The sequence below is a fragment of the Dioscorea cayenensis genome, unplaced genomic scaffold, assembly GCF_009730915.1.
Source record: "Dioscorea cayenensis subsp. rotundata cultivar TDr96_F1 unplaced genomic scaffold, TDr96_F1_v2_PseudoChromosome.rev07_lg8_w22 25.fasta BLBR01001023.1, whole genome shotgun sequence".
In the NCBI taxonomy this organism is placed as follows: Eukaryota; Viridiplantae; Streptophyta; class Magnoliopsida; order Dioscoreales; family Dioscoreaceae; genus Dioscorea; species Dioscorea cayenensis.
The window spans coordinates 168,670-180,011 of NW_024087414.1; positions in this window are offsets into that span (position 1 = coordinate 168,670).

Here is an 11,342-nt window from a genome sequence, read left to right on the forward strand (position 1 = left end):
GAACCCAAAGTCAAAAAGACGATGATAACATGACTAAGAAACAAGTAGAAAAGCTGACAAGTTCTTTAACTTGTCTTTAATCATTCATTTAATGAAGGGTAGCTAAGAAACAAAACTTAAAACATTCATTTAATATAGAGTAGATTGAAACAGATGCATCATGAATGTGGTTTTTGATCCATAGGTTTCAATCTAGGATTGTTTTTGTTAGGATTTTGTGATAGTGCTCAAAGGGCAACTATTGTTTTTTTCTATATCATTGTTTGTAGTCTTCAATGTTCTAATGTCTAGTTCATAGTGTCAAACTCTTCTGCATGAATTTTTGAAGTCCAGAGAAATTCAATTCTGAAGACACAGCTAGCAAATATTTCTAATCATTCATCAAGTGGTTACTTGTACAATATGTTGGTAACATACTAAGCTATATTAAATCTTAATTCCCTCTTTTTCTAACTACTAGTTTCACATTGAAGCACTTCAACTCTTGTCTCACTCATTCTACAAGATACATGCACAATATGAATTACATAAAATGCAATTTAATAAAAAAACAAGTTCACAAGGTTGAGTTAAACATACTTTGTCCAGAAGAAGCCAATGCAAGAAGTTCTCTTGCAGCCAAATCAACAGTTTTGTTGACAAAAGCTGGGCTCTGACAAAATATCAATTTGTTATTCACACACACACACACATATATATCTTTATGTGTTTATTTAGACATTCAAATATATGGGCTCATATGGGTTTCAACTACTTACTAGAAGCTTAATGTGTTTATTAAGACACCATGATATTTTTTACTAGTTAAGCTAGTGGTTGATCGGTTGATCTTATTAAATTATGTTGATCAGTTCTGATCATCAATCATGAGTTTAGTATTAATCTCTTATGATGTTGAGCTTTGCTGAAGAGTACTATCAATATTAGATCTCAACAATTTGTTTGGTGAAATAATCTATAGTTAAGCATGGGGCAATTGTACTAGTGTTTACAAATTTACCAATGTAACGAAAATATCTCATGAAAATGGGCCTAATGGGTCCAGACTATTTTATCAATAATAATCAAAGAAGCACCATGCTTGTTTGTCATCTAAGTTTACAAGAAACAAAATCTAATTTGAATTTACATTTTTTAGAAAACTAAATATCACAAACCATCACCCTCCTTAGTAAAAATACTAGTTTGCTATTGAACCCAAAATGAGAAAGAGTTGTGCCTTCTTTCTCAGTGAGAAATAAAAAAACAATTAGAAAATAATAACATATCCAATGTGAATTCTCCAAAATTCTTAATTAGACCGTTATTTTTTGGATGCATATCTCTTGCGATCTTACATTTTCTTAAAAATATTGCCATCTTGATTATGAGTATTAAAACTGCCATATAAAGTTTTAAAATTCATTAAAAATGTATGAGCACAACCATATGAGTCTATATATTTGAATGCCTAAACAAACACATTAAGATACATATATATATATATATATATATATATATGTAAAAATTGTAATCCATATAAATTCAAATAATGACATATATGGGAGAATCAACTTCTAGTAAGGAATATCCTATCATTAATAAACACATTAAGATATATATATATATGTAAAAATTGTAAAAAATCATGTAAAAAAAAAATCCTGTGAGCAGATTCCTTATATATATCTTAATGTAAACACCATGCTTTTACATATGTATGGACTCATGGATTTCAATTTCTTACTAGTGTAATAATGACATAAATTCCTTATATATATCTTAATGTAAACACCATGCTTTTACAGATATATGGACTCATGGATTTCAATTGCTTACTAGTGTAATAATGATATATATATTCCTTATATATATCTTAATGTAAACACCATGCTCTTACATATATATGGACTCATGGATTTCAATTGCTCACTAGTGTAATAATGACATATAAATTCCTTATATATATATCTTAATGTAAACACCATGCTTCAAGAGAAGAAAGAAAGAATATTTAAAAAATTAATGTAAAAATATCATGTCATTATTCCTCCACAAAGAGGCATGCTTCAACTTGTAGCCAATCAATTTCAACTGCTTTTGCACCCAAGCACTAAAATACAATTCGTACTTTATTCCAATAGAGAATCATAGAAGTTGAAATTCCTAGCAAGCACTCTCAATGGATTTTAAAACGTATTTACAGAAGAGTGAGAAAACTATGTTCAGACTGCCAATAAAGAATAAATTAAAAATTATAATATGAATTTCATACATCACTGAAAGAGACAGAATGATACTACAAACGAAGACAGAAACTTAAAAATTACCTGCTTCCAGCTATTATTTTATCAATTCCCTTCTTTCACCTTCTAGTTTTTATAATAACAGATAAGATGAAATTAACTTGAATGCCCATTAAAATTTAAAGAAGTCAGGCAACAAATTTTGGAGAGAGTTTTAATCTAGTGTATGGTCTCAAATATAAATGAAACAAATAATATGATAATAAGAGATCTAGATTTGTTCATAAGATGACTAAGCAAACACGCAAGGATAGAATTATAAACACATCTAGTCTACAGTTTTAGTTCAAAACTTTCCATCTTTAACAATCAATAATTCCTATAATGACCAAAAATCTAAAAATTGGAGGAGAGTTAGGAGACTGGCAATGAAATGTTTGGATGTGATCTTGGGCAAGCCAGAACCATTGACTCAGCCCTACTCAAGAATCCTTATCGGCATACTACTAAAGGCAAGGAAATGGGGACCAAGATCTAAAATGGTGGCATCAAAAGTGGTAGTGGGTGACCATGATACATGAATCATTGTCTAAAAAGGAGAGATCCCATCCCACCCACATCAGCTGATTAACAAGTCTAGTTTTCTACATTCAGAACCAAACAGATCTTCTCATCAAGATTGTTCTATCATATTAATTTATTTCTATGGTATCATGATCACATGCGCTAACTTTTCCATCTATCTGCCATTGATTGATGTCGAGAAGAAAACTATAACATGAAGATAAATTTACTTGGTTTCTCATCCAGAGTTCATCACTTATAAATTCATCTGATTGGCAAGGAAAGCAGGTGTCCAATTCTACACTCAGATTAAAGGAAAACCTAACATTAATATGAAACCCTAAAAAAAGAAAAAGAAAACATGAAAACCTAACACCAATCTGAAACCCTAATAAAGGAAAAGGACAACATCAAGACAAGATGAAGAAGAATCATAGAACATAGAAATCAAAAGAGAAGCAATACCTTGAGGGTGGAGGAATGGATAGTGGGGGAAAAGAGAAGGCGATGGAGGTGATCCAAAGCAAAGAAATGCTGGAAGTTCTCCTACTCACTCTTCCCAATCGAGCATTAGCGAGAGAGAAGAAAGGGCCAAAACAGGAGAGAGAGGAGGGAGCGAGAGAGAAGAAGAGGGTCACAAGCGAGAGAGAGAGAGAGAGAGAGGTTATATATATACATAGGTTTAATTGCAAAGGTTATTTAATTGGTTTTTTCTCATAACCCATCATAAATTAGTTTTATTAAAAAAACTTTTTTACAAAAATTTATTTATAATTATAGATTTATTTAAAAAATTATTAAAAAAATTATATAAAATCTTAAATATATATTATTAATAGCACATAATTAATTAAACTTAAAGATATTTATGAAACCATGGATGAGAATATGTGTGTGATTACAAGTTTTAGAGGGTGTATATGTAAAAATGTTTTTATACCTATAAATTTAGCGGCTCATATAAAATCCGCCGCTATAGCCCAACTTTCTTGTAATGAAGAATCAGACAAGAAGGCACTCACGCACATTGCTGAAACTCAGGTAGCCAAACAGCCGTGGGAAATGTTAAGGACGGAGTACACATGTAGCTCCAAGGTCATCACTATTAAGCTTCACACTCTTTAGCAATAGCTCGAGACAGTGTGGATAGAGAATGGAGAGACCATTCAAGACTTTGTTAACAAATGTAGCTCCCGGTTTAATCATGTGGAGGAATCCATCACAGAAGCAAAAGACCTAACAACAAGGGCTGTAAAAGAGCCGAGCCGAGCCGAGTATCACCAGGCTCGAGCTCGGCTTGAATGTATTATTCGGGCTCGTTCGAGCCATTTTTTTTGTGCTCGAGCTCGGCTCGTTTAAGCTCGAGTTAGGATAATATATATATATATAATATAAGTAATTTAATATAGTTATATAATTATATATTTTTGTAATTAATATATAAATAATTTAATATTATATATGTAAGCTCATTTAGGCTCGCAAGCCTCACGAGCTGAGTATGTTTGGGCTAGAGCTCGGCTCGACAACATAAACGAGCAGCTTGAGCTCATCTCAGCTCATGAAAAATCGAATCAAATTCGAGTTTTGACCGAGCTGATCTCGAGTAGCTCACGAGTAGCTTGGCTAGTTTACACCCCTACTAACAACTCTCTCAATAGATGAATTTGGTAGGTTTCCTATAGGCTTATGAAGCCAGACTTAACCTGTCTTTAGACTAAACGGAAGAGAAGGCTTTCAAATTAAGTCTTAAGTAGGTACAGTTGGCGAAACAAATAAGTTTAGAGGAAGAGGATGAGATCAACACTCATACAAAGGATGGTCTCATAGGAAAGAAAGAGGAAAGAGCTTTGAGTTGAGGAGTCTCCACAATGACTATAGGAAAACAAGCCAAGCATTCAATGCCATAACTACAAGAAATATGGGCACATCAAGACCTAGTGCTAGTTCAAAGGCAAGTTTATGAATATAGGGGAAGAAGTAGAGGAAAGACAATTGTTTATAGCGGATGTTCAAAGCACATGAGGAGGATTCAAAGTCTCTTTCAAAATCTTGATGAGGCAGTAAAACAAACTGTAAGGCTAGGAGACAATAACAAGATGCAAGTTACCAGTGTTGGTACAATTGCTTTATGGTCAAGTTTGAGAAAGGTGAGGAGCATAAAGCAAGTGCAGTATGTACCATGCTTTGTACACAACCTGCTAAGTGTTGGACAGTTGCTAGGATCTAGTTATATGAATGTCTTTGCGAATGAGGAGTGCATTATCAAAGATGAAGATGCAAAATCAATCCTAGCATGGGTTAAGATGTCAAAACACAAATTGTTTCCTCTCGATGTAGATGAAGTTGGTGAAGATCATGTAGTTCTTAGCAAATAGAAGAACTCTATCCTATGGCATTGGAGGTACAGTCATCTAAACTACCAAGGTTTATAGCTACTATCACCAAGGAGATTTGTCAATTGCTCGTGGCCCATTACTCCAATAAGAACATGTGAAGAACACATATATGGTAAGCAAATGAGACATTTCCCAAAGAAGTTGCAAGATGTTCAAGTTCTCCTCTAGAGCTTGTGTATATGGACCTTTGTGAGCCAATATAGATGAAGACGTTAGGAGGTAGTATGTACTTTCTCCTTTTTATTAATAACTGTACATGATACAATTGGGTATATTTTCTCCAGAGCAAGGATCATATGCTAGAACACTTCAGGGCATTCAAGTAGCTTGTGGAAAAGTTGTATGAACATCCATGATTTAATCCCCTACATCGTCCCACTGAGTAGGTCAAGTTGCCCATTTAGTCCTCCTGGTTCAAATTGACTGTGAAGAGTCCTTTTATTATTTTGATTGAGAAATCTTAGTCCATGCCTTAATAAACATTGGTTTTTTCCGTCAAGAGTGGCTGACATGGATTTCTCCTAATTAAAATATTATTAAAAATATTTAAAAAAACTAAAATCCAACTAAATGAGTAATTAACACTCACTTAATATTTCAAAGATCCAAAACATACACTAATACCTTCACACTCACCCTTCTCTCTCCACTCCTCACTCAGCTCTCTACTCTATGGCTTGTTGAAGAAGAGGAGAAAGACAGTGGGGAAGGCAAGCTGAGAAGAAGGTGGTCATTTGACCTGAAGCTCGTGGATGCCTAGGAGCTAGGGATGAATAATGGCTCAATTTTACTAGAGAGTATATGAACAATGCTGCACATTGTTGACCTCATCACAACGTTAGGGTTGGAGCACACCAATCTGACAAGCAACATCCTCCGCAACTCCCCTTACTCAAACTCGACACCCACTTGTCCACAGCTGCCATTAAATGTTATTAGCCTTGTTGTTAGTGTAGCATTTGATGGCAATGAGAGCGCTAGTCTCAGAGATGATGCCTTTGGAAATGGTGCAGAAGGCACTGTGGTCAAAGGAGTTTATGGCGGTGTTGAGCTTTTTATAGCTAAAGTCTCTCAAAGCATTGATGATCATGGAGGCATCGGTTAAGTTTTCCCATTTCTTGAAAGATTCTAATCTTCATGCAAAGACCCTGAAGGCGACACAGGGGCAAGAGACTACCATGAAGACCACGGCTAGTGCTATTTCAGCCACTACTGCTGGACCTCGCCAGTAAAGATGGTTGCTTTGGCAAGATGATGAGGTTGTAGTCATTGTCATTCCATTCTTTAGATTCTCGATAATGGATACTAACATTAAAGGGATGAGTAAAGGTGGTAATGGAGAAGCAATAGTTCAAGTGGAAGAAATAACTAGTGGCTAAGGTGGTGGCAAAGGTAGAGAAGAAGAGGAGAAGGCCTACTATAAGATGATGTGAATCTCGGTGCTACCTTGAGTAGAGTCAAATTAGCTAACATCCAAGAAGTCTTGGATGAACTGGAAGTGGTTGACAAATGAGCCACTTGGATGATGATCAAATGAGCTACTTGTACGATTTTCCAAGGCTGCAAGTAATTCATCCATAGGCTGACCCTCTTGAAATAAAGAATGACTCAGAAAATTAAATAAATGAAACAAAAACAAAAAATGAAATATATACAAAAGACATAAATGGCTAGATTACTAGAATCCTAATTATCCTAAAGTTGTCAATCCCCTTCATCGGTGCCAAAAATTTGATGTACACTTTCCGCACGTGCACAGATAGTATCAAGTAATACAGTGGCAACCTATGAAGGGTCAGATTGTCGAACCTCAAGGACTAGGACTCCTACTACTAATTTCTTTTCTAATATCTAGCTTGATTAATGATTTGGGTAAAGATGATAACTTATAACCTAAAAGGAGGAAATATGACAAATAAGGGCTGAAAAATGAACTAGGTGAGAAATGTAATGATAGAGCAGTGCCCCAGACTAATCCACTGGAGAAACATGTATGGACTCTTTACAAAAACTATCAGGTACATCCTACGGCTCGTATGTGTGCTCTAAAAGCAATGTTCCATCTAGACGATCAAATACGTCAAGTTTTGTAATTGTAACTACTGGAATCATGAACGCCAAGTTTTGCAATCACACGAATGCAACTACAGCTACAACAACAACACACGTCAAGTTTTACAACTACAACTATGCAAATCATGCATGACAACTTATGAAACACAAGGTTTAACATAGGAACAAACAATAGGACTCCATAGCCAAAACAAAAGAGTAAGTCAACATAATATATAAACCTCCAAGTTCATAAATCCGGGGCACCGGCGTATGGTTAGTGTCTTATAGTTTTACAAATCCATAGAAGATTAAAGAAAACAAAAGAAATAGAAGCCATGATAGACTCCCCTCTTTGCCTCTCAAACCTCAACGACAGTACTCTGATGAAGTCCAACTAGCTAAGCTCTGCTCCACTCGTGTTCTTGCACCATATACTCATTTTAACACCAGAAATGGGAAGGGGAAGAGCTTAGCAGCTGTCCCCAGAAGAAGAAAAGATCCACTCAAAAATAACCTTGATCTGACTTAAAAGGTGGGTTTTCGACTCAACATGGCCTAAGCCAGAGTGTTCTCTTATACCATGCTTTTTATAGAATTTTTGGCACTAGAATTCTCGACAACAAGGACGCTCTTCAGTGGAAGCACGCCCATGAAAAAAGTGCAAAAACCATGCTTCTTTTCCAATGCGTGCTATAGTAATTTATCTACATTAATTTAGCTACAGTGCTGGTGATGATCTCTTGAACAACTGTAATAAGCAAGCCCGTGCTTAGGCCGTGCTTGCCCTGGAAATTTAGAAAAGTTGTGTTTTTTGTTGATTTTTGATCCAAATCTTCTCCTAATGTTCCTAAGACCTATTTGCCTGCACATTTGAGCACAAATACCCAAAGTAGCATCAACTCACAACAAATAAGTTCTAAAACACAAACTAAATACATGAAAAGGTATAAAAATATCTATATGAAATACACTCATTAGGGGTACTGATCCATAATTGATATATAGAGAAATTATTGTATGTTAAGTGATAACAAGAGTGTTGGTTTCAAAAAACGAAATGTCTAATGTTTTTTTACCTATGGAATTAATTGGGTTAGTGTGAGCACAACGCGCGTAACGTGTTTTAGATGAAGCTATTTATTATCAAACAATCTTATTGGGAATAACAACGGCATCTGTAAATATCCAAAGGGGTTATTTGGTTCGTGGTAATATTTTCGCATTACTGCCTATCATGTGGTAATATGAAAAGATTACCAACTTTAGATTGGTGGCGGTGGTAATATTGATGGAAATCTATAATTACCAACCTTTGAATATTATCAAGGAACTTAGTAATTCCATTACCACTAAATCAGGTGGCTATGTTGGATTACCAAGTATGTGGTAATCTAAAAATTTTATGGGCAAATATATCTTTTGTTTTAAAAAGTAATTCTGCATTTATTACCCGTTGGATAAAAAAAATTAATTTTTGATGACGTTATTTCAGGAATAGCTTCAACCTTGAAAAATTAATTTTTGTATTATAATTAATAACTTTCAATATGCTCAAAATTTTATATATAAAGATATTTTGGAAAAAAAATATGTAAAATTTAATTTTTGATGTTATAATTTAATTATTTTGGTCCAAAATTTGTTTTACTTTAAATTTAAATTTGCTCAAAATTATAGACATAAGATTATTTTGAAAAATTTAGAATATTACTAAGTTGATTACTATATAATATGAATTCTCAACCAAACATGGTTATCACAAATTACTACAATATTTTTGGGCATATAGGATTCCCGATCTCATTATCACGGTAATCTCATTATGTGGTAATAATCAAACAGGCCCAAAGTTTCATATCCAAAGCGAGTTTCTATATTTTGTCAATATATTTATCGATATCAAAATTAAATGGAAAATTTTATTTTGTTTTTTAAACGCAGTCTAACATAGAAGCATTTTAGTTAGGGAAAAGCCATTTAAACCCATGCGATCTATCCAAATATTTATATGTATTTTTATATTTTTAAAATATTGAATTTGTTTTCATTTATCACAATCCAAGCTTGGCAACATACTGTTCGGCATCTCATAAATTTTTAAGAATATAATTACTTATTTAAAAAATTTTAAATAATTTATGCAAGGTGTACTTTCAACATAATTGTGGATTTCACATTTACCTATTTATTTATGGGTAAACTATCTGGCAAAAACCCCTTTTTACTTTCCATTTGATAAATATAATTTATTTAAGGGTTTACATGCAATTGTTTTACATTATATATTATTTTTTTTGTTTTAATATTTGTTTTTGATGTTTAATATCTGACTTTTTCCTTGATTGAAGAATATGTCTATAAGTGAAAGTTAAATGGACTTTTAAGATATTTTTCAATTTATTTAAATATTACATTTTCAAATTATTAAAATTTATTGGTAGAACAAATTTTTTTATTAGAGAAATTCAAATTTCAGAAATTGGTGGAATAAAAATTAAAGTGCAATATTGAATTCATGAGGTGATTATTCAAGAACTATATATATATATATATAAACTTCCAGCTTCCTAGGAATTATATATATATATATATATATTATTCAACATATTCCTAAAAATTAAATTGGACTAGTGATACACTACCAGCTTCCTAGGAATTATATATATATATATATTATTCAACATATTCCTAAAAATTAAATTGGACTAGTGATACACTACCAGCTTCCTAGGAATTATATATATATATAAACAAGAAATAACAATGGATCAAGAACTTCATATCAATAAACTTCAATCACATTAATATAATACTAAATTGTAATATTCCATCATCCTAAAAGTATAAAATAAAATAAATACATGAATTGCTTCGATTTAATAACTTTTAAAATAAAAAGCATGGATCTTCTAAAATAATTATCAATATGTCCATATATTATATAATAAAAAATAATAAAATTTATAAACCATGGTTAAGAATGAGCAACGTCTTGGTTCCCGTGGTAGTTACCATGAAACCAAGTTTACAGGGAAAAAATTCTACTTCTATGAATATGCGGTACTGTCAGAATATCGAAAGCCAACCAAAGCAGACCTCGAACTCTAAACCCCCAAGCATAAAGCTCATGACGATAAGGCTTCAACCTATTGGACACCACAAACTTTCTCCAATCACTGCCAGTAATCCCATAAGTTGAGAATGATCTGTTAATTCTCATTATCATCTCATGATACTCCCTTCCACATTTATCAATTACCATCACTTTCATTTCAAGAACTTCCTCCTTCCAATTTTCTTCTGATCTCTCTTCCTCCTTCCAATTTTCTTCTGATCTCTCTTCCTCCGTCAAATACGGCGCCACTACCCAAACCATATCTTCTTGTACTGGTTGGAACAAATTTATTTTTCTATCCGTATCATCCATAGTGAGCTGTTTTTTAAACAAAAACATCAACTGCTCTCCACCAATGTTGTCTACTTTGTTACTTATCCATTCCGGCGTTGGCCCCTCCCACTTCCAATCTACAATTTGCTTATTATTATAAATGTCTTCACTCCAAAAATTTTTATATCTCTGTCGCCGACGCTCAAGTGTCTTTTTGTTGAACATGATCATCGCCCTCTTCATCCTTTCCTTCTTGCCCTCGTGTATTACCAAGCTTTTTAACCTTTTCTCCGTCACGCAAAGTAAAGCTTCCAGGTTCTGATCATTAGCCTCGTCTTTAATTTGTATGACTTTACGAGAATAAGGTTTTCTTTTCATACAAATTGCCAAAGGCCTTGGATGAGTCCGATGAGCACAGTGCACCAACTCCTCCTCCATCTTCTTTCTTCTTTCTTCTTTCTTCTTCACTGTGTACACTATATATATATATATATATATATGCAGGTAAATAGTTCGAATATATACTTTGGAATAATGAATTAGGGTGTTGTTGGTTAAATAGATAGATTTTGCTTTATCTAAAGAGTTTGTTTTATTAAGGATAAGACTCGGATTCGTCAAACTCTTAATTTTGTGTTTATCTTTTAAGAGAGAATCTGAAGATTGGACATTGAATTCTTGTCAAATTAGAACTAAATTATTATGGAGCAA